Here is a 22,731-nt window from a genome sequence, read left to right on the forward strand (position 1 = left end):
ACTAGAAGGAACCAGTGGCATTGGCTTGGGGGAGGTTGGGGGCCATGTTTTGTGTCTCTGCATCCTGGGGGTCCCACTTACTTCGGGCATTGAGAAAGTTGTTTAGGCCCCCTTACCTGTGATCTTGGGCATATTAGAGCACCTTAGAGTTGAGTTTTTCTGGGAGCTATGGGACTGGGTGTGGAGCCAGCCTCTAAGTTCTCTTCATGACACTGGTACGAACCCAACCTACCTTTGACCTTGGCTTGCTGGGGGATCCTGTGTCCCTGGATCCTGGGGACCCAGTTATTCTGGATGTCAGAGCAGATGTTCTGGCCTTCTCACATGTGATCCTGGGTAATTAAGCCTCCACTGGATCTAGTGTCTCCCCTCCCAGTAATGCCTGATAAAGCAATCCTCTGCTGCATATCCAAATAAAGGCATGGGACTTTGTGTGTACTCTTTGATCGGTGGTTTAGTCTCTAAGTTCTTTGGGGGGAAGTCTACTTAATATTGTTAATATTGTTGCAAACCTGTTAGCTTTTACGGTCTTTGTCCTAATTTCTCCATTGTGGTCCCCATGCTCAGTTCAATGTTTGGCTGCGTACATTTGCATCTGTATTTGTTAGGCTCCCATCTTCAGATATATCTATTTCCAATGTTCTTAGGAATATTGTATTGATTTTAAGAGTGGTTGTACCAGTTTGCAATCCTTCCAGGAGTGGGAGAGCATTCCTCTTTCTCCATTTGCTAACATGTGCTATCACTGGAGTTTTTTTATATTAGCCATTCTGATTGGTAGCAGGTAGAATTCCAGGGCTGTTTTGTTTGCATTTCCATGATGACTAAAGACAGTGAACAGTTCTTTAAGTGAATCTAGGACATTTGAGATTCTTCTGTTGACAATACTCTGTTTAGATTAGTACCCCATTTTAAAATTTGGGTTATTTTGTTTTTTGACTTTTAACTTTTTGAGTTGTTTATGCATTTTGTCCTCTATCAGATGTAGAGTTAGTGTAGATCTCTTTCCTTTTTGTGGGTTGTTCATTGTTCCTGTTGATAATGTCCTTTGCCTTACAGAATCTTTTCAGTTTCAAGAGGTCCCATTAATCCATTGTTCTTCTTTGAGACCAAGTCATAGGTGTTCTGTTTAGGAAAACTTTCCTGTGCCCACACATTTGATGTAACTTCTCACTCTCTTTTCTATTATATTCAGGGTATATGGTTGTATATTGTGCTCCTTTATCCACTTAGATTTTAGCTTTGTGCAGGGTGATAAATAAAAACAATATGCATTCTTTTGCATTCAGACACCCAGATAGACAATCAGCATTTGCTACAGATGCTTTCTATTTTCCACAGTATTGTTGTGATTTCTTTGTCAAAGATCAAATGTCCATAGGTGTGTGAGTTTATTTCTGAGTCTTTGATTTTATTCCAGTGATCAACAACACTTTCTCTGTACCAATGACATACAACATTTATCACTATTGCTCTGTATTACAGAAGGGTACCCCTGGAAACATTTGCTTGGAAAAATTTTTCCAGAACTTTACTCTAAGGTAGTATGTTTTTTTAACTGAATTGAGGTGCTTTTGTGGAGGGGGCAGCCAAATGATGCAACCTAAGTACATATCCAATATCTTAACCTGTGTCCTTTTTATTGAAGAATTGAGTACTTTGATGTTGAGAGATATTAAAGACCAATGATTGTCAGTTCCTGTTACTTTTGTTGTTGGGATTTGTATTAAATAAGTGTGTGTGTGTGTGTGTGTGTGTGTGTGATGTTCTTCTTTTGTTTTTTTTTTGAGATAATTAATTACTTGTTTTTTTTTAGTTGTAGTTATTTGCCTTGTATTGAATCTTCCATTGTTGTATCATCTGTATGTCTAGATTAGTAGAATAATAATTGTTTCAATTTGGTTTTGCTATGGAATGTCTTGGTGTTTCCAATTATGATGACTGAGTTTTCCTGCATATAGGACCCTGTTTGTTTATGTGTGCAAAACATCTGTCCAAGATCTGTTGACTTTCAGAGTCTGTGTTGACAAGTGTGACATAATTCTGATAAGTCTGCCTTATATGTTACTTAGCATTTGTCCATACAGCTTTTAATATACTTTATTTGTTCTCTACATTTAGTGTTTTGATTATTATGTGGTGGGAGGTGTTTTGCATTTGGTTCAATACATTTAGTGTCCTGTAAGTTTCTTATAAATTCATGGTCATCTCTTTAAATTAGGTAAGTTTTTTTTCCAGGAATTCATTTAAAATGTACTTTGGGTGTATGAATTGTTTATTTTCACCCTCTTCTATTCCTATTCTATTCTGAAAATTTTGTCGATTCCTTGTGTTCCCTAATTTTCTGGATGTTGGTGTTAGGAATCTTTTCCATTTTCCATTTCCTTTAATCAATATGTTAATATCTGTTGTGTTGTGTTCAAAACTGAGATGACCTCTCCCATCTCTTGTTTTTTGTTGGTGATGCTCATATATGTAGTTCCTGTTCTTATTTCTAGGGTTTCCAACTCCAGTGTTACCTATATTTGTGATTTCTTCATTGTTCATATTCCAATGTTTAGATCTTGAATGATCTTGTTCAATTCCTTCTTTTGTTTGATTGCATTCTCCTGCATTTCCTAAATGGAATTATTTGTTTCTCTTCAAATAATGGTGTCTGTCTGCTTTCCTCTATTTCTCTAAACGAATTCCTTTTATCCTCCTTAAAGTCCCGTATCATCTTTATACGATAGGAGTTTTGTTCACCATCTTGATGTTTCAGATATGGTAGGGCTTGCTGTGGTAGGAGAAATGGGATCTACTGATTACAGTAATATTGGCTTATGTTGCTTAGATTTTTGTTCTTGCCTTTCACCATCTTGTTATCACTGCTATTAACTGACCTCAGTGTCCCAGAACAGACCATGGCTTTTGGAGACAGATAGAGCTGTTTGTTACAATTTAGAACATAACTCCTATAGTCAGGCAGTGTTGTCTTAGCATAGGGCTGGCTTCATATATTCCTGGTTAGAGTGATTATCATGTGTCTTTGTTTAGAGCAGCCTTTCTGTGTTCATTCATAAGCTAAACCCCTGGAAGGCAGACAAATTTGTGGGAACATACAGTGATCTCCCATGGCTGCAGGTGAAAGTACATACTGGAAGCACTTTTGGACTCTTACAAAGCAGGAGATATTCCATATCTGCTGATATGTGTGTGGGTCCCAGCTGGTGCAAATATTGGGGTAGGATGTCTCATCATTGTCCCTGATTTGGGCAGACTTCCTGGGAGACAGACAGGCTTTGTACTTTGGAGGAGCAGGCACTGAGTTCTGCCAATAAGTTATTTATAAATGCATAGCATTGTTATTTGCTACATTTTAAAAATCAATGCTTCCTCCCTAAAGATGCCCGTGTTACTTAGATGCTCAAATTTTGTAGACTGTAGTGAAATTATCATTAGTTAACAGCTAATATAAGTGAGTGCAAGCCATGTGTTTATTCTGTGTTTGGGTAACCTCACACAGGATGATTTTTTTTCTAGATCCAAAGTCCATGTTATTATTTTCTAAATTGCTGAGTAACATTATATAAGGTTCAGGGGGATCTATATTGTTTTTGAATCTGGATTTTATCTGTTAAGCTGCTAAAAATATCGTTGAGCAAGTGTTCTTAGTAGGATGCATGTTCTTGATTCTAGAGGTTGAACAGTCCTCACATATCTATAAAATTTGCATGAGATCAATAAATACAAAGATTTCCCAAAGAATGAGAAAAAATTCAAAACGTTCAGTCTTAACATGTGTGAACTTTTGTATATTCCAGGTTTTCAATGAAAAGATGCTCTCTCCAGTGTATGGCTTTCATGTCCCCATAAAGAATCCTATGATTTAAATATATTGGGCTAAGTGTTCATAGTTTATTCTGACCTCTAAACCTGGCTGTCTGTTTTAATAGTGTAGTACTGTTATTTTAACTACCATTTCTTTACCCTGACTTCTAGAGTCTCTTATTGAAGTGCTTCAAATTTAGTTACTTTTAAAAATAATGTGTCTTCAAAGTGATTTTTCTTTTTCAAATTTTTCATTTTCATTTAGATTGGGGTCATTGTATATCAAGGGCTTCACTGTCACTCATGATGTGGGTCTGGTTTGGAGTTCACAGGTTTACCTGCTTTTATATTGTAAATGTTAAGATTATAGAGATATAGTTGCACTAACAGAATAATGACACTTTTGCTTTCTAATATTTTAAAGTTTAAAAGTTTTATTTATACATTTTGTACTGGATATTTTATGTATTTTCATTTCAAATGTTAACCAATTTCTGGGTTTCCCCTCCAGAAGCACCCTATCCCATCTGCCCTTCCCTGCTCTCCCTTCAACTCAGTCACTCCCACCTCACAGCTGTAGCATTAACTTTCAATAGTCTTCATACGTCTAAGGGCCTCTCCTCCCATTATTGCCTGACAATGCCATACTCTGCTGCTTGTGTGCCTGAAGCCAAGGGTTGCTTCATGTGTACTCTTTGGTTGATGGTTTAATCCCTAGGAGCTTTAGGGTGTCTAGTTGGTTGGTACTGTTGTTCTTCCTATTGGGTTCTAAAACCTTCAACTCCTTCAGTCCTTTTTCTGACTCCTCTATTGGCATCCTCATATTCAGTCCAATAGTTAGCTAAGAGCATCTGCCTCTGAATTTGTCGTGCTCTGGCAGAGCCTCACAGGAGACATCTATAATGTGCTCCTTTTGAAAACAGTTCTTGGCATCACCAATACTGTCTGGGATTGTTGTCTTTTTATGGGACTGGTCCTTAGGTGGGGCAGTCTCTGTATGGTCTTTCCTTCAGTCTCTAATTATCTATGGTGATTACAAGCTAGCTTAAAGTGGCAAATCATGTGACTATGTCCTGAATGTGGTCAGTTCTAGCTGTCTTCTCCTCTTTATATCCATCCTTTCATCTGTGTTTCCTGCTGGCAAACATTCTGTTTTTGCACTTTTTACTTCCCAGCATCTCAGAGTTTCTGCAGTATACTTTGTGCTCAGTTATTATCTTTTAGATATGTATTTTATCCAATACATAAATGAGATAGAAAAAATGTTCACAAAATATAAGAACTGTGATGGGCATAATAAATATCACTATCAATATCTGCCTGCCAGTTTAATAATTCCCAATCCCATACAGAGAGACACTCCTTCCAGCGACATAATACTTCATAGAGAGATACTATCAATTCTAAGCAAATTTCTCCAAAGAACTCAATTGTTTGATTTAAATTTCTATAGGAAGTGTAATTGACTTTTTTATGTACTTTTCTCCACTTTCCCAATTTCTGTTTATGGGCATACATATATATGAACTAATACTATTCCTCTCAGAGTGTTTGCATTTCATCGTATGAAAACGTTAAAAGTTATTTTACTCACTTTGGAAACTAGCAATGTATTTTCATTTTTACTGTATTGAATTTTTTTAAAAGATTTATTTATTCTATGTATGGGAGAACACTGTCACTTTCTTCAGACACACCAGATGAGGGCATTGGATACCACTGCAGATGGTTGTGAGCCACCATCTGGTTGCTGGGATTTGAAGTCAGAACCTTGTAAAGAGCAGTTAGTGCTCTTAATCACTGAGGCTTCTCTCCAGACCAAACTGTTTGAATTTCTTTTCCTTTTTGGATTTTTCTTTTTCTTTTTTTTTCTTTTATTTTCGTAGCTGGGGACCGAACCCAGGGCCTTGTGCTTGCTAGGCAAGTGCTCTACCACTGAGCTAAATCCCAACCCTTGTGTTGAATTCTTAAATTGTATTCTGACAGTACGGATGTGTAACATTTTTTAGACCTACATTTGAACTGTTTTTGTCTTTTATTTAATAAAAGTAAAGATTTAAACTTTCATATATGATTTTTATGTTTCTAATTATGAGAATCTATGTTTTTTTAGGTAGCATTTATAGTAATTATTATATGAGATCATTCTATGTGGATTTTCTCCATTTACCTAATAGTATTGATTAGTGTTGTACTACAAATGAAAGAATAAGGATGTATTGTAGATGGTATAGTAGTTTGCCAAGCATGTTCAAGCCATAACTTTCATTCTCTATATGTGCATACACTCTGCTCTGGGTCAAATGATTGTAACCATGGACCATGACACGTAGATATATCCATGTCCTCATCACTTTAAATCTTCTTCAAAAAATGACGATTTTGAGGTTTTTCCAATTAAAATATAGGTGAATCATTGTCCAAAAGTGAGAAAAAAGCCTGAGATATGGGAATTGATTTTTCTGGTGCCATGTATACTTAATTTTTACTACCAAAACTTTCCTTTCTATATTTCATATAAGCAAGGTTGTGGTATGCACAATCTGCAATATTTTTTCATTTTTATAAACTCTTGCACCTGAAATAACTCTGTACAAAACAGAACTGGAAGCCAAAAAAGTGTAATAATCATTGTGTCGGACCAAGATTTTATACTCCATGTAGATTTAATGTGACTACCCAAGAGTCAGATTCTGTTGACATTATCAGTACTCAACATGGATATAATGTTGGAAATGGTGAGAAGAAGGCAGGAAGTGCCAGGATAGGAAAGTTCATTGTTAGGATGGACCCAAAATAGATGTTTTACCTACCTACAAAAAACTACCATAACTGTAATATGTATGGGTTTGAAATATGAATATAAGATAGTTTTTCTCTTATTCAAGCTAGTTGTCTTTGAAAAATAGTTATGCATTGGGGAAGAAAGTGCTATCTATAGGCCATCCAACAACATGCCATGAATTTTTTGTACTTACATTGTCTTTCACCTTACATAATCAGCTAAAGTGTTATTTTATTATTTAAAACATAATATGACTCAGAATTAGTATCCTACCTAATCTACAATTTTGTAATAATTTATATTTTTGTAATACATTTTTATTCTCATCATATAATTATATCATTTGTTAATAACTTTCCTATTTCAAAATCTCCTCTGTCAGTCTCCACACTATCTCATACCTTCCAATTTATTCCTCTGAAACTAATGACCTCATTTTCTATTGTTATTACTGATATACTTATGCACAATATATTTATATACCTACAGCTCTTTGACCCCATTTAATATGGCATATCTACATATGGTTTTGGGACTGAATAATTGGAATTGGAAAAGTAATTTGATGCTCATTTTCCCCAAATGACTATTTCTCGTGCTTTCAGCAGTAATTCATTGCCTATTGTCCAAAATGTATTAATGAGTCTCTCAGAGTTCTCACCCTGTGAACACAGGTCTACAGGTGTTGTTCTAGTTCATTTGTTCTATTTCAAACTATATTGTTGGGGTATCGTGTGTATCTTCTCTCTTACTTATAAAGCATATTCTCTTAGTCATCTAACTCTTATTGTTTTGGGCCAAACTTCAACAACATTCCCCAAGGTTAATTGCAGGAGATATGCTGTAGATTTCTCAGTTCTTCTTGGAATGCCCATTGTTGGCAACTTCTTTGATTCTTTAGTTATTTATTGAAACAGAAATATTCTTTTGTGAGCTAAAAGAACTACACTTTTCTTTGGATAAGGAAATGGTTTTAGAAATCATTTATGCCTGGTTTAAAGATCCAAACCTACTTTGAAAATTATAGGGTATTAAAGAGGAGGATCCAGTTTGACCATACTGAAGTGTGAAATGCTGGGGCATTTTTTAATTCTCAGATAAACTTCAGTGAATTAATCTATTTGGCAACAGATGTATTAGAAAAGATGAAAACAATATGGAATTTTATGAATCTATTCAAGTATGTTCATAGGAATTATAATTTGGATATCGAACCAAGAACCAATTTGAAAAATTAGGAATAGTGACACATAACTTTTGAACAATGTATATTGGATGTATTATATTTTACCTCCACATATGTATGTAAAATTACCTTCCCAAGTATAATGTATATTCTTCACTAAATGTTATTGTTGTAAAAGTGAGGGATGACATATCATATAAAGTTGTTACATTATAGGTGAGGAACATGAGTTCATATTCACAGAGCCAACATCAAACTGAGAATAGCAGCACCCTATACATTGGTAGTATTCTTAAAAGGACAAGGGATGATGAGACAGAAAATTCAGAGTAACGCCTATGGAACATACAAGGATAATAACAGAGACATGTAATATGAAGAAGCTCAAAAACAATTTGGTCACAGAAGTTATCATCTGTATTTCATGTACAAGCATTGGGATGTGTTCCCAACACCAAGACATTTATATATAAATACACCAAAAACAGATACCCTGACACTCACAGTGTGCAGTTACATACATACATACATACATACATCAGGTAGATTGAAAATATTAAGTGGGCTATTTCATAATAACCTATCTCAGGAATCTGGGGGCTTAATGAATAAATAATTGTTTTCTCTATATTTTTTGAGGGTGAAAGCTCAAAAAAAAATAGAATGCTTAGTGAAAGATTCCCACATCATTAAAGGGAAAAATTAAGTTATATCCCCACATCTTGGTATCAGAGGAAGCTATGTCTACTGACCCTGCAATTAATAAGTATGCCACTTATATATCTCATCAACTTCAAATGCCATAGCACACCATTTGAATAGAAACAATTAATTTGCAGACATAAAAGTGTGTTTTCTATCAAAACATAAATGTTCAAACTGTATAAGGCATTGCACTAAATTTTTTTAGTTGAAACTATTCTGAGATCCCCATAGAAATTCTATAATACTTCTATGCAGGAGCAATGTACAGCAGTACCAACTTGTTTTGGCCATGTTACTTGTCATCAATGAGATCAACTCGAACTCAAACATTTTACCAAACACCTCTCTGGGACTTGAGATTTATACTCTGCCACATTATACAAGGAATATTCTGAGGAATATATTGTATTGGCTCATGGGCTTGAGCACGTCCATTCCTAATTACAGCTGTAGACAACAGAGAAAATTAGCTGCAGCACTTACAGGAATATCATGGAAAACATCTGAAAATATTGCGAGACTGCTGAATCTTTATAAATTTCCACAGGTGAGTGAAAGTTAGGTGAGAGATGGGCTGCCAGGTCTCTTTTTTCAAGTTGTAGGTATGTACAAAATAAAAGGGAGCTATTTTGATTGCTTAGTGGAAAAGAACAACCACAGAGTCAGAAAATACACTTTCATCCTTTTATTTTGAAATATGGTACTGTAGAGATGGGAGTGTAAAATCTTGAGTCTCTTCCTTAATTTTCTATAAAATACTGAGAAATAGTGGTTTATCATTAGGAAGTGTTCAGCACTTTCATATCTATCACTTCAATCTTTTGTTTATGACATAAGCTTTTTTTCTTTTCTTAAAAGAGCAATTCCTTTCATAAAGTATTACATACTATTTTTCTTTCAGCTTTCTCTGGGGCTTTTTGATAATATTCTGAATGACAAAAGTCAGTTTCCTTCTCTGTACAAGGTGGCCCCTAAAGGAGCATCTCTACTGTGTGGTATTGTCACTTTGATGCTTTATTTCAACTGGACTTATGTGGGACTGGTCACCACAGATGACCATAGTGGTACTCAGTTTATATCAGACTTGACAAAGGAGCTGGACAATAATAAAATCTGCATAGCTTTTGTATGGGCAATATTGTTAATAGGGGAAAAATATATCGATTGTCAAATTTAATTTTCTTTTATAATGTGGATTCATCAGCAAAAGTGGTCATAATTTATGAAGACATTGATTTTATATTTTTGAAACAGAAAATATCTACAGAAAGTCCATACTGGGAAAAGTTTGGGTCACAATCTCAAAATTGCTAGGCTCAAAATATCCAGAATATAACATGCTAAGTTTATCCCATGGGATTCTCACTTTTTCACCCAATCATGGGGAGATTCTTGGTTTCACAAATTTTATTAAAGAGGCAACACTTATCAAGTACCCAGAAGATACTTTTCTTCATTTCCTGTGGAGTTCATATTTCAACTGCTCATTTTCACATACTGATTGTAAAATACTTGAAAACTGTATGCCCAATGCCTCCTTGGAATCGTTGCCAGAGAAATTATTTGATATGGTAATGTCTGAAGAGAGATACAATGTGTACAATGCTGTGTATGCCATTGCCCACAGCCTCCATGAGATGATTCTCAATCAGTACCAAATTCAATCACAGTCAAACAAAGATAACAATGTGTATTTCCCCTGGCAGGTAATACACCTTTCACTGTATCGTAACATCAGTGACTTAACTGATCCTTTTAAAAGCCCAAAATAGTTAGCATAGATTCTAATTTTTCTTTTAATAGTCTACTAAAGGTAATATATGCTTCAGAACTTAAATGTGAAAATACTCTCATGTCTATGTGGAGGTTTTCATTTAAGAGAATAACTCTTGGTAAAACCAACTGGGATATGGATCTTGGCAATATCTCAGGAAATTCCAGCTTTTCCTGCACATTCTCACAAAACCTGTGAAATATTCCCATGCAACACTAGATATGTTCTTTAAACTATTTCTGAATACGAATCAAACCAGATAAACTCACACTCTATATGAAATCTGTGAAAGAAATTCAGAAAATTGGATTTGGCTATATTGAAAGAAGTTGAGATTTATTCACACTATATTCCTTGATCATTTTGTAATTCTTAGATTAGATCGTTCTCTAAAACTGACATATAAGAAACCAAATTATACTTATTTTCAACTGAGATGTCCTTTGTTCAACCTTATAGAAAAATAATTTTAAATAGTATTAATATAATACATTATAGGAAGAAAAAACTTCATATTTGTAGTTCTATTACATGTCTAAGATTATAACTTTTTTATAGTATTTCACATATCTTTTAGCTTCACCATTTTCTGAAGAATATTCAAGTGATAAATTCTGTTGGTGACCATGTCGTCCTTGACTGGAAAAAGAAGACAGATCCAGAGTATGATATTATCAACCTTTGGAATTTCCCAACAGGCCTTTCACTGTTTGTGAATGTGGGTAAATTTTCTCCAAGATCTTCCCAAGGCCAACGAATGTCAGTATATGAACAAATGATTCAATGGCCCATATTATTTACAGAGGTGTGTATATTTCTTATTTAAAAGACTCTAATGCATGTAAATTATGTATGATTCTGTACATAACGGTCCATGGTTGTTTATGTAGACCCCATCAATACACTCATAAATATAAATATAAAGAATTTTATTGACTGCTCACTCATTCTTGTGGATCTGATTTTTGATATTATCAAATAATCTAATTATTTTGTCATTTAAAGCCAGGATATGAATTCACTGTGTAAGAAGTCATTGTAACCAAAAAACTATTAACATGACATAAATTAGACTTATCCAGGAAGAGGAATGTCAGTAGAGAAAATATTTACAAACCTGGCCTGAAGCCAAACCACTCTGGAGTTATATTGATACAGCATTTACATAGTAGAATTTTCATTTAATTTACATACATTAAAATGACAGAAGTGACAAAGCATCTTTAGTTTTCCAAGAAAGAAACCTGAAAATGACATGATTAACTAGCAAGTCACTATGGAAAAGGCCTCTATGGTCTTCATTTCAACTCTTTTCTCAGTTTCCTGACTTTAAGAACTGTCCTTAATTTTAGTGTTGAAAAATGGTGACATAGAAGTGGGGGATGAAATGATAATTTCTATTCATACATTGCTCTTATTGTGTTCTTTTATTACAAAAATAAAAACTCTAACACAACTGATATGTACAGTTGGGCTTTACTTAGGCATTTGAGAAACAAATCAGCAAAGTCAGAGCAAGCCCTTTTTCCTTACCTGTCTGTTATAAAAATGTAGGCAACAAAATTACTGTGAGGAAAGGATTTTGTGTTTCCCATCAAGGATTTAGGATGATGTCCATTATGGCAGGGATCATTGATTTTAGAAAATCAGGAAGATTTCCTCAAAAATCAGGGATAAGACAGTAAGGGCTGCTGCTGACAGAACATGATTTACATTTCAATTCGTATTGCAAAAATGATAGCACTCATTTTGAGAAGATTTTCAAAACTTAGCTAATTGAATGTAGTAAACACTTCTCAGAAATGCCCCATCACTTGTTTTTATGATGACATTAATTCATACAATGCTGACAGAGAGACACATAGAAGATGAATCTCCTCATTTGGGTAGCTAGGAATTCAGGGACAGAGTCATTCTGGAGTCCCAACATGCCCTCCTTAGATATTTTCACAGCAACTAACATAACCTTTCTTGCCTACATCTTCAAAAATCTTTACAGATCTTATTGAGTTTATAGTCTTAGGACCTAACATAAAACAGAATGTACTTGTATGTCATGCTACATGAAAATAATGGAGGAACACAGCAAAAACCTATACTTTTAAATATGCAATTTAATTAATAAATGATCTGTATTATAAAAAATCCTTTACTTTTGCACTGATTCATATTTATGTATTTTTTACCTCATATAAAATATTTTTCAGTCCCCTAAGTCTGTCTGCAGTGATAGTTGCTCTCCTGGATTTAGGAAAATCAGCCAGCCGGGCAAGATTAACTGTTGCTTTGATTGCATTCCTTGCCAAGAGAATGAGATTTCCAATGAGACAGGTAAATGACAAGGCACTCAAAAGATTTTCCTTTCTTTCCACAGTGTTCTGACAAAGTCAATCTATCAGAGAAAATTAGAAAAGAGAGCCAAAAGGCTATTCCTCTACTCCAGTTTATCAATTGTACTGTTCCAGTATATTATCTATTAAAACAATACATAAGAATGATTTCTATTTTTGGCAATTGCAGGTATTATTGCCTCATGAAATCAGTGTCTCACAGCATAGAAGAATGTTGCACAGAAATAAAGAATTTAACTGACAATATTCTGAGCATTAATTCTTCATGTACTTGAAACTGTATTTTTAGCTACTATATTTATTTATTCTATGTCTTCATTTTACATCTTGCTTGTTCCTCCTCTGTTCACTCCCTCTCACAATCCTTATTACCATTCCCTGTGTCCTTCTCCTCTGAGCAGCACCTGTTATTCCTCTCGGTATCACACTGACACAGTAAGTTTCTGTGGGTGTGTGACATCATTTCCTACTGAAGCCAGACAAGGGAGACCAAACCAACTAGAACATATGTCACACAACAAGTTTTGGAGACCTTGTATACACACACACACACACACACACACACACACACACACACACACAAATATACACACACAAACATATACACACATAGACATACACACAAACACATAAATACACACATATATATGCATATACATACATACATATACATACACATATATACCAAGCTGAGCATCTGATAGACCCACATGTAGGACAGGTCACACATTTACTAAATGTGTGTTGAGAAACTAAGGGCCAGCCCCTGTAACATCTTTGCTTGGTGCTTCTGTCTCTGTGAGGCCCAAGGGCCCAAGTCACATATTTCTATTGTTTTTTTTTTTTGTAAAATTTCTATACATTTTGTCCCACAATCTTTCCTGCTATTTTTCCATAAGTGTCCCTAAATTGATTCTCCTGTTTCAATGTGGGTATTAGCAACTATCTGAGCCAGGTACTGGGTAGAATCTCTCAGAATCAAATTTTTTTCTATTTCTTTTCCTTTTTCTTTTTATTGGATTTTTTAAATTTTCATTTCTAATGTAATTCCCTATGTTATTCGTCTATGCTGTGAGACACTGATTTCTTGAGGCAATAATATCTGCAATGGCCAAAAGTATAAATCATTCTTATGTATTGTTTTAATAGATAATATACTGGAACAATACAATTGATAAACTGAAGTAGAGGAATAGCCTTTGGCTCTCTTTCCTAATTTTTTTCTGACAGATTAATTTAGGGAAAGATTATTGGTATTTGTCAAAGCCTTTTTCAGTATATAATGTGATGAGCATGTGGTTTTTTTCAGTTTGTTTATCTAGCTTTGTTTATATGATACATTTTCATGCATTGTACCATCCCTTCATTTCTAGAATGAAACCTACTGGATCATGTTGGGTGGTATATATATTTTATGTGTTAATGTAATTGGTTACCTCATATTTTATTGAGTGATTTTGCATTATTGTTTAAAAGAGAAATCACTCCAAACTTTTTGTTCCTTTGTTGAGCTTTTGTGTGGTTTATGTATCAGGTTGTATGCAGCTTCATATAATGATTTTTTTCAGTGTCCCCTGTGTTTCTGTTTTATGGAAATTTTGAGTAGTATTGGTATTAGCTCTTTTTTTAATATCTGGTGGAAGGCCGGAATTAAGCCATTTGACCCTGGAACTTTTAGGTTGAGAGACTTTTGATAACTGGTTCTATTTTTGGTTTATGGTACCTTTAAATAATTTACTTGACCTAGATTTAACTTTCGTAAGTGGTATCTGTCTAGAAAATCATGCATCTTTTGTTTAGATTTTTCCAATTTATGGATTTTTTTTTAATTTCCTCATTGTCTATTGTTCTGTCCCCATTTTCGTTTCTGATATTGTTTATTTGGATAATGTCTCTCTGCCTTTGGTTATTTTGATTAATGTTTTAACTATCTTGCTTATTTTCTCTAAGAACTAGCTCTCTGTTATGTTAATTCTTTGTTTTGTTTGTTTCTCACTAAGTTTGCCCTTATTTTGATTATTTCCTGACTTCCATTCTTCTTTGGTCTGTGTGATAATTTTTTTCCTAGAAATATCTAGGCTAATTTTAACGTGCTTTTATGAGAACTTTACATTTTCTTTATGAAGAAACTTAGTGCTAGGAACTCTATTTTTAGCATTGCTTTTCTTGTTTCCCCTAAATTTCGGTATATTGTACCATCATTTTAATTGACTTCTAGAAAGTCTTAATTTCTGTCCTTCTTTCTTCCATGATCCAGAAATCATTTAGTAGAGACTTGTTCAATTTCCATGAGTGCATATGCTGGTCTTTCCATTGTTATTGAAGTCCAACTTTTAATCCGTGGTGGTGTGATAAGTTCCAAGGTGTTATTTCAATTTTTGTTGCTGTTGAAGCTTCTTTTGTGACAGAACATATGTTTGATTTTGGAAATGGATCCATGATGTACCTAGAAGATGATATATGCTTTTGTATTTGAGTAAAATATCCTTTGGATCTTTTACTTCCAGTTGATTCATAATATGCTACTTTTGTTATATTCTGTATAACTTTTTTCTTGAAGACCTGTCTGTCATAGAGAGAAGGTTATTGAAATTTTTCACTATTAATGTGTAGGCTTAAATGTGTGCGTGAAGCTTTAACTATGTTACTATTATAAATGTGGATGCTATTTAGGTTTTTTGGCAGAGATATTTAGAGTTGAGATAACCTCTTCGAAGGTTTTTCTTCTTATTAATATGAAGTGTACCCTGCCTATTTTGAATACGTTTGGTGGAAAATCTATTTTATTATGTATTATACTGGCTACACTTGTTTGTTTCTTGTGTCTTCTTGCTTGTAAAACTTTTTTCTAGCCCTTTTCTCCAGGTAATTTCTGTTATTTACTGAGGTGTGTTGCAGCCTTACTTTTAGGATGTGCCTCTTTAGAGGGGAATTGAGTCCGGTGAAATTGAGAGGTATTACTGAGTAGTGATTATAAATTCCTCTTATTTTGATGCTGCTCATGGTTGTGTATGTGGTGTGCATGTTTGTGTTTGTATGTGTGTGTGTTTATGTGGGTATGTGTATTTGTGTGTGTGTGTGTGTATGTGTGTGTGTGTGTGTGTGTGTGTGTGTGTGTGTGTGTGTGTGTGATTTGAACTTCTTTGCTTTGTTTTCTGGGTGTAGTTATCCCTTGGGTTGGAATTGTTCTTGCAGTATTTTCTGTCAGGCTGGATTTATGGAGAGGTACAGCTTGAATTTGGATTTGTCTTCAAATATCTTGAGTATTCTATCTATGGTGATTGTGAGTTTTGTAATGTATAGTGGTCTAGGTTACCATCTGTGGGTTTATAGAGCTTACAAGATATTTTTGTAGGCTCTTTTTCTTTTGGTTGGAAAAGACTTTGTCTATGATTTTATTGAGAATTTTTTTCTAGGCTTTTGGGCTGGGATTCTAACTCCAGCAATTTCTATACTTCTTAGGTTAGGTCTTTTTATGGTATTTCAGATTTCTTGTATTTTTTCAATTGAATATTTTATGTATTTACATTTCAAATGTTATCCCTTTTCCCCCCATCTGATAGCCCCCTCGCCTGCTTCTATGAGGATGCTATCACTCCCACCCACCCTTTCCAAACTCAGTGCCCTGGCATTACCCTATATTGGGGAAATTTACTTTCACAGGACCAATGACTTTTCCTCCATGATAGTGGATCATGCTTCTGCTACATATGTGGCTGAAGTCATAGGTCCTTGCATGTGTGCTAATTGATCCATGGTTTAGTTTCTAGGAGCTCTGATGGAGTCTGGTTTGTTGATATTGTTCTTCCTATGGAATTGCAAACCTCTTCAGCTAGTTCAGTCTTTTCTTTAACACTTTCATTGGGATTTCCTTATTTTGATTCAATATGTTCATTGAATAATGTACATTGAGAATTGATGAGAATGTTTTTTAAATTTATCTTCTATGTCTGAAATTCTCTGTTCTATTGCCTATATTCTGTTGCTGATGTCTATTGAATTTGTTGTTTCAGGTCCCTTCTCTAGGTTTTCCATCTAGAGTATTTCTACCTTCTTTATTGCTTCCATTTCCCCTTTCAGATCTTGCAAATTATTTTTATTTCATTCATCTTTTTATTATATTTTCCTGTGTATCTGTAAAGGATTTATTTGTTTCTTCCTTAAAGACCTTTACCTCTTTGATGCATTTTCTTGTGTTTTAAACGTTTTTTTTTTCTTTCCTCTTTAAAGGCTTCTAATCAACATTATAAGATTGGCTTTGGGGTCATTTTCTTGTGCTTAATTGTGTTATGATATACAGGGCTTGTCATAGTGGGAGAGTTGTGTTTTATGTTTTTTAATGTCTTGGATATTTGTGTGTGTGTGTGTGTGTGTGTGTGTGTGTGTGTGTGTGTGTGTGTGTGTTCTTTCAAGGACATTTACCCATTTGGTTGGTTTGCTCACTATATATTCCTGTTGTAATAGGTATTGGGAAAGGGATTAACCTTAATAATCCTTATGTGGCAGATCTCTGACAGGAATTTTTGGGCTTTATGGTTCTGGATCAATCACTCTTATGACTTGGTAAAATTCAGATTTTAGTTTACTTTGATAGTTCTCTAATAATCTTCTTTTATATGTAGTGTCAAGAAAGTGCATTTCCTTTCCTTAGTGCAATATTTTTCTGTTTTATCATTGTTTTACAGCATTATTAATATTCTAAATTAAGTGTATTACAATATTTTACTGCCAAATCTTCAGAATACTTAATTCTTCTGCAACAATGAGTTATAAAGTAGACTTAAATTATTTTGAACATTTTGCAAGACCGAGATATTCAGAGACTCATGGGATGCATCTGAAAGTAGAATCCATATTTTGTATAGCATTTTATAATTGCAGACATATTCTTTCATGAGTAAATAAATAATCCTTCATAATTTACTATTTACATATCTATTAATGTACATGAAAATATAATTAGATAACATCTGAAATAGTATAACTGTGGCAACATTGATGATGTTCTAAAAGTTCATAATGTGTAATATTAACCATTAACTCATCAATTCTCAAATGCCAAATGCACGGACTTCCTCATTTACCCCACTAGAAAGAAAATATAAATGTGGGGAAAGTTGTCTGACAGCTTTTGAAATGAGAACCCATCACATGACCACCTTTTGTTGCACCATTATATGGGTACATCCAAAAGTGTTGGGGTAAATAAGCCAAACTCAGCTGCACACACCTGGGATCACATCACAGTTAATTAAATTGCAGTATACTTAGTTCCAAGCAAAGTTGGGCAAAATTCAGAACCTGCCATAATAAGTTCAATAAACAAAAGGAAAATCCTGTTATCTTCAGGGGTAGAATAAGTCTTCTATCCCTCTATGTTGAATAAGAAAGGTAAGTAGAGAGGATTTCCTAATATTATTAGTGATATAAAATTGACATTTGCTTGTTCATTTGGAATTTTGCATAATTTTCATTTTGCATATATTCCTAGCATTAAAAGTATCTCAATTCTGAAAGGGATATGATAATTTTAGTTTTATTTATTATTTTTCATTATTTCACAATAAACAAAGTAGACATATGTTCCATCTGTAGGACATATTGAGACTGAACATAAAGCCTACCAAACTGTTAACTTTGTTATAATTGATCTATGCAGACTGAAGACATAATAGTTACATTCATGAGTTTGAAGTGGATGTAGAAGGAGCATATCACATATTACCTCAAAATACTTTCATCAGTATATAGTAATGTTTAGACTCTACAGAGATGTGTTCGTTTTGGAGCGATGGAATGGAATAAATAATTATATATGCCTATACCAATCTCATGTTTAATTTTCTTTTAAAACACAGATACAATTATGTGTGACACTAAAAATATAAACTACTGAAGACATATGGTAGAATGTGTCAAACCTTTAAACTTACACAAAGTAAATGATTGTCTTACAGTTCAATCACCACTAATGAATGAATTGGTATTCTCTGTAAAATACACACATAAGAAGCTAAAATGACACCACAACAAAAGTAAATAAAAAATAGAGCAGAATACAATAATATAAGAATATGACTTTACCATTAAAAGACATACTGAGAAAATGTTAACTATTGTGAGAAGAGAGTGTAATACAAAATAAACTAGGCAAATAAAAGCAAATTTGTCTATAAAAAGAAATAAATGCACAGAATCTCTACATGTTTTTTTGAAAAAATTAAATGAAAATAATTTTAAAAATGAAACTTTACAAAAACTTTGAAAGTTATACCCAGCAGGATATGTGAAATTAAACACTACCAAGAACATATACTTTTCTTACTGTCGACATTGATTCACAAGGATATAGTCTTTCAAATTTGTACTAGAAGAACAAAGAAAATGTAAATTAACTATTAAGAAGGAGTTTTCATGAAAATATTTTAATCTTCAAGGTTTCTAATGCTTTAGTAATTTAATAGCTATGAGGTGAACTTAATATGTAAAAGAACTTACATCCCAGAAAACTGGCCTGAATTTGTTCTCAAAGCACTGAAGTAGATGAGAGAAATAAGTCCTGCTGGCTTTACTCTGACATCCACATACCCATATTAGTATGTGTGACATCTTCCTTCCAAAACAATTAAAGAGTTGGGGAAAGATGTAAGAACTTAGAAAAAATATTTAGTGGTATCCAATTAAGAGCAACATGAGAAAGAGCTTGAAGGGGCTTGAGACCCCATATGAACAACAATGCCAAGCAACCAGAACTTCCAGGGACTAAGCCACTACCTAAAGACTATACATGGACTGACCCTGGACCCTGACCTCATAGGTAGCAATGAATATCCTAGTAAGATCATCAGTGGAAGGGGAAGCCCTTGGTCCGGCTAAGACAGAACCCCCAGTGAACAGGATTGTTGGGGGAGGGTGGCAATGGGGGGAGGATGGGGAGGAGAACAGCCATAAAGAAGAGGAGGGGGAAGGGTTAGGGGGATGTTGGCCCAGAAGCGGGGAAAGGGAATAACACTCGAAATGTAAGTAAGAAATACTCCAGTTAATTTAAAAAAAAAGCGCAACATGAGAATGAGAAAACTTGTAACAAAAGAAAATCATAAATAAAAATGAATGTGTCATATATCTGAAACCACCATCAATTTAGAGGAAAATTCAGTCAACAATATATATTTTGAAATTAAGAAATATTTTACAAAAAAATGTTGTAAGGACTAAATAAGTTATTGCTGGGTAATTTTGTACTCTCATGACTGAAAAGAAAGTGTCAACCATATTGCAAAAATATACACAAATCCTTTTGTTAAAAAGAGAAAAAAACATGGAATAGTTGAGGACCCAAGAAAAATATGTGGTCTTTTGCAAAGTGGTGTCCTGAATGTTTTAATTTTTAATTTGATACAACTTATGTGACAAAAAGAAACCATAGATTAAAACATGGCTTCAAGGACTGGTCTATTTATAAGCCTCTTGATCATATTTGTGGTTAGTGATTCCTGTGGGCTGGTCTAGTCCACTATGTGTGGGACAGGCTTAGAGGTTGTCCTGAGGTACATAATAAAATCGTTTGAAAATTGCACTCCTTGAAGGCTATACAAAACCTCACCCCATTGACTCATCTCTATTTCTTTCCCCCCTTGATTTCCTGCCTGTTTTCCTCAGTGATATATTTATAAGGTGTAAGATGAAAAATAGTCTTTCCTCCATAATTTGTTTTTCCTAAGGCGGTTTTAGAAAGGTGCAGAAACCTTACCTTTTAGGATTGTTTACATTATAATACTCTGTTGTTTATAGCTAAAATAACAAGAGAACATAATTGCAATAGCAATCCAATGACTATGTAAAACATATCAGGGTAAAGGGAAATCTTTACCATGCATTCACGTCTAAATTCTATTATCACCAGATATGCAACAGTGCATGAAGTGTCCAGAAACTCACTATACAAATGCAGAAAGGACACAGTGCCTCAGGAAAACTATAACCTTTCTGTCCTACAAAGATCCCTTGGGGATGGGACTCATGATCGTGTCTCTGGATTCTCTGCACTCACAGCTCTTATTTTTGGAATCTTTGTAAACTACAGAGATACTCCAGTTGTGAAGGCCAATAATAGATCTCTCAGTTACATCCTGCTCATAACTCTCACACACTGTTTCCTCTGTCCTTTGCTCTTCATTGGACTTCCAGAAACAACCACTTGTATCCTGCAGGAGAATCTTCTTAGACTTCTCTTCACAGTGGCTTTATCATGTGTGTTGGCCAAAAGCATCACTGTTGTCATGGCCTTTCAGATTACTGCTCCAGGAAGAAAGACAAGGTTGTTGCTGATATCCAGGGCCCCAAATATGATCATTCCAGTTTGTACCCTGATACAAATACTATTCACTAGTATATGGCTGTGTACATCTCCTCCATTTGTTGAAATGGATGCTCACTCAGAACATGGATATATCATCATTCTATGCAACACGGGTTCAACTCTTGCCTTCCATGGAATACTGGCCTACTTGGGTGTCATGGCTATGACTAGCTACTTAATGGCTTTTTTGTCCAGGAATCTGACTGACATATTTAATGAGGCTAAGTTCCTGGCTTTCAGCATGCTGGTGTTCTGCTGTGTCTGGGTCACCTTTCTCCCTGTCTATCACAGTACCACAGGGAAGGCTGTGGTAGTTGTAGAGATTTTCTCTACCTTAGCTTCCAGTGCAAGCATTCTAAGCCTAATCTTTGTTCCAAAATGCTATGTTATTTTGTTCAGATCAGAGAAAAACACAATTCATACAATTAACAATAAAAGATTTCATAGGAGTAAAACTTTATTTAAAATATAGGTCACATGATTTTTCAACTAAATGGAATACTACTCATTGTCTACCACACTAATTGTCAAATATAAGGCTATAATATGATATTCCAAATATGGCTTTATGGATTATCTTCGTCTTAGCAAATCTTATATTTGGAGTCTGACCTTCTGGTATCACACAGTGAAAAAACCAACTTTCTGGATTCAACTATTATTTGTCAAGAACTCCAAATAAATAAACATGTGTAATAAATCTTTTGAAAACACTATAATTTGAGATATGATTGTATGAACTTTCACTGTTTTACTCACTTAATAAATATTTTTCTGCTTAGAACTATAACATTTTGGAGTCATGATTCTTTTCTAAATTGTTTTTTTAATTTCATTTTCCTTGACTATTTTGTTATTTATATTTCATATGTTAACCTATTTCCCTACTCTCCCATAATCCTCCTCCCCTCTCCCTCATTTTATGAAGATGCACCCACTCCCACCCCAACACCCTAGCATTTCTCTTCATTGGAGAAAGAAGATTCACAGGTGGAAAGGCTTTTCTGCTCCTATTGTTATAGACAATGACAACTTGTACTACATATGCATCTGGAGCTCTATGGTCCGTCCTAGTGTATACACTGGTTGGTGGTTTCATCCCTAGGCACTCTGGTAGGCTCTGGTTAAGTGATATTGTTGTTCTTCCTGTGGTGTTGAAAACCCCTTCACCTCCTTCATTCTTTTCTCTCCATTGGGGTCCACATGCTCACTCCAATGGATAGCTGCAAGTATCCTCATCTATATCAGTAGTGGTCTTGCAGAGCCTCTTAGGAGACATCCGTATGAGGCTGCTGTCAGCAAGCACATATTGGCATTACCAATAATGAGGGGTTTTTTTAGCTGCATAACAGATGGATCCCATCCCCATGTGGGGCAGTCTCTTTATGACCTTTAATTCTGCCCCTATTCCACTCTTCGTAACTGTATTTTGTTCTCCGTTTGTTTTTTTTTTGTTTGTTTGTTTGTTTGGTTTTTTGGGGGGGATATTTTTATTTACATTTAAAATGTTATTCCCTTTCCCTGTACCTCATCCATAAGCTCCCTATCCCATTTGCTTCCCCCTTATTCTATACGGGTGTTCCCCTTCCCCAAACACTACTTCCTGCCTCCTCACCCTTACTTTTCCCTACACTGGAGGTTCCAGCCTTGGAAAGACCAAGAGCTGCTCCTCCCATTGTTGCCCAACAAGGCCGTCCTCTGCTATATATGCAGCTGGAGCCATGAGTCTGTCCATGTGCAGGTTTTGGGTAGTTGTGTAGT

At 34.7% G+C, this 22,731-nt stretch overlaps 1 pseudogene; it reads left to right on the forward strand.

The window, feature by feature from the left end:
• Positions 1–21,442, forward strand: part of Vmn2r116l-ps3 (vomeronasal 2, receptor 116 like, pseudogene 3) — a 37,051-nt pseudogene extending 15,609 nt beyond the window's left edge.
• Positions 21,443–22,731: the final 1,289 nt, after the last annotated feature.

This window comes from Rattus norvegicus, chromosome 7, assembly GCF_021556685.1.
Source record: "Rattus norvegicus strain SHRSP/BbbUtx chromosome 7, alternate assembly SHRSP_T2T, whole genome shotgun sequence".
Classification (NCBI taxonomy): domain Eukaryota; kingdom Metazoa; phylum Chordata; class Mammalia; order Rodentia; family Muridae; genus Rattus; species Rattus norvegicus.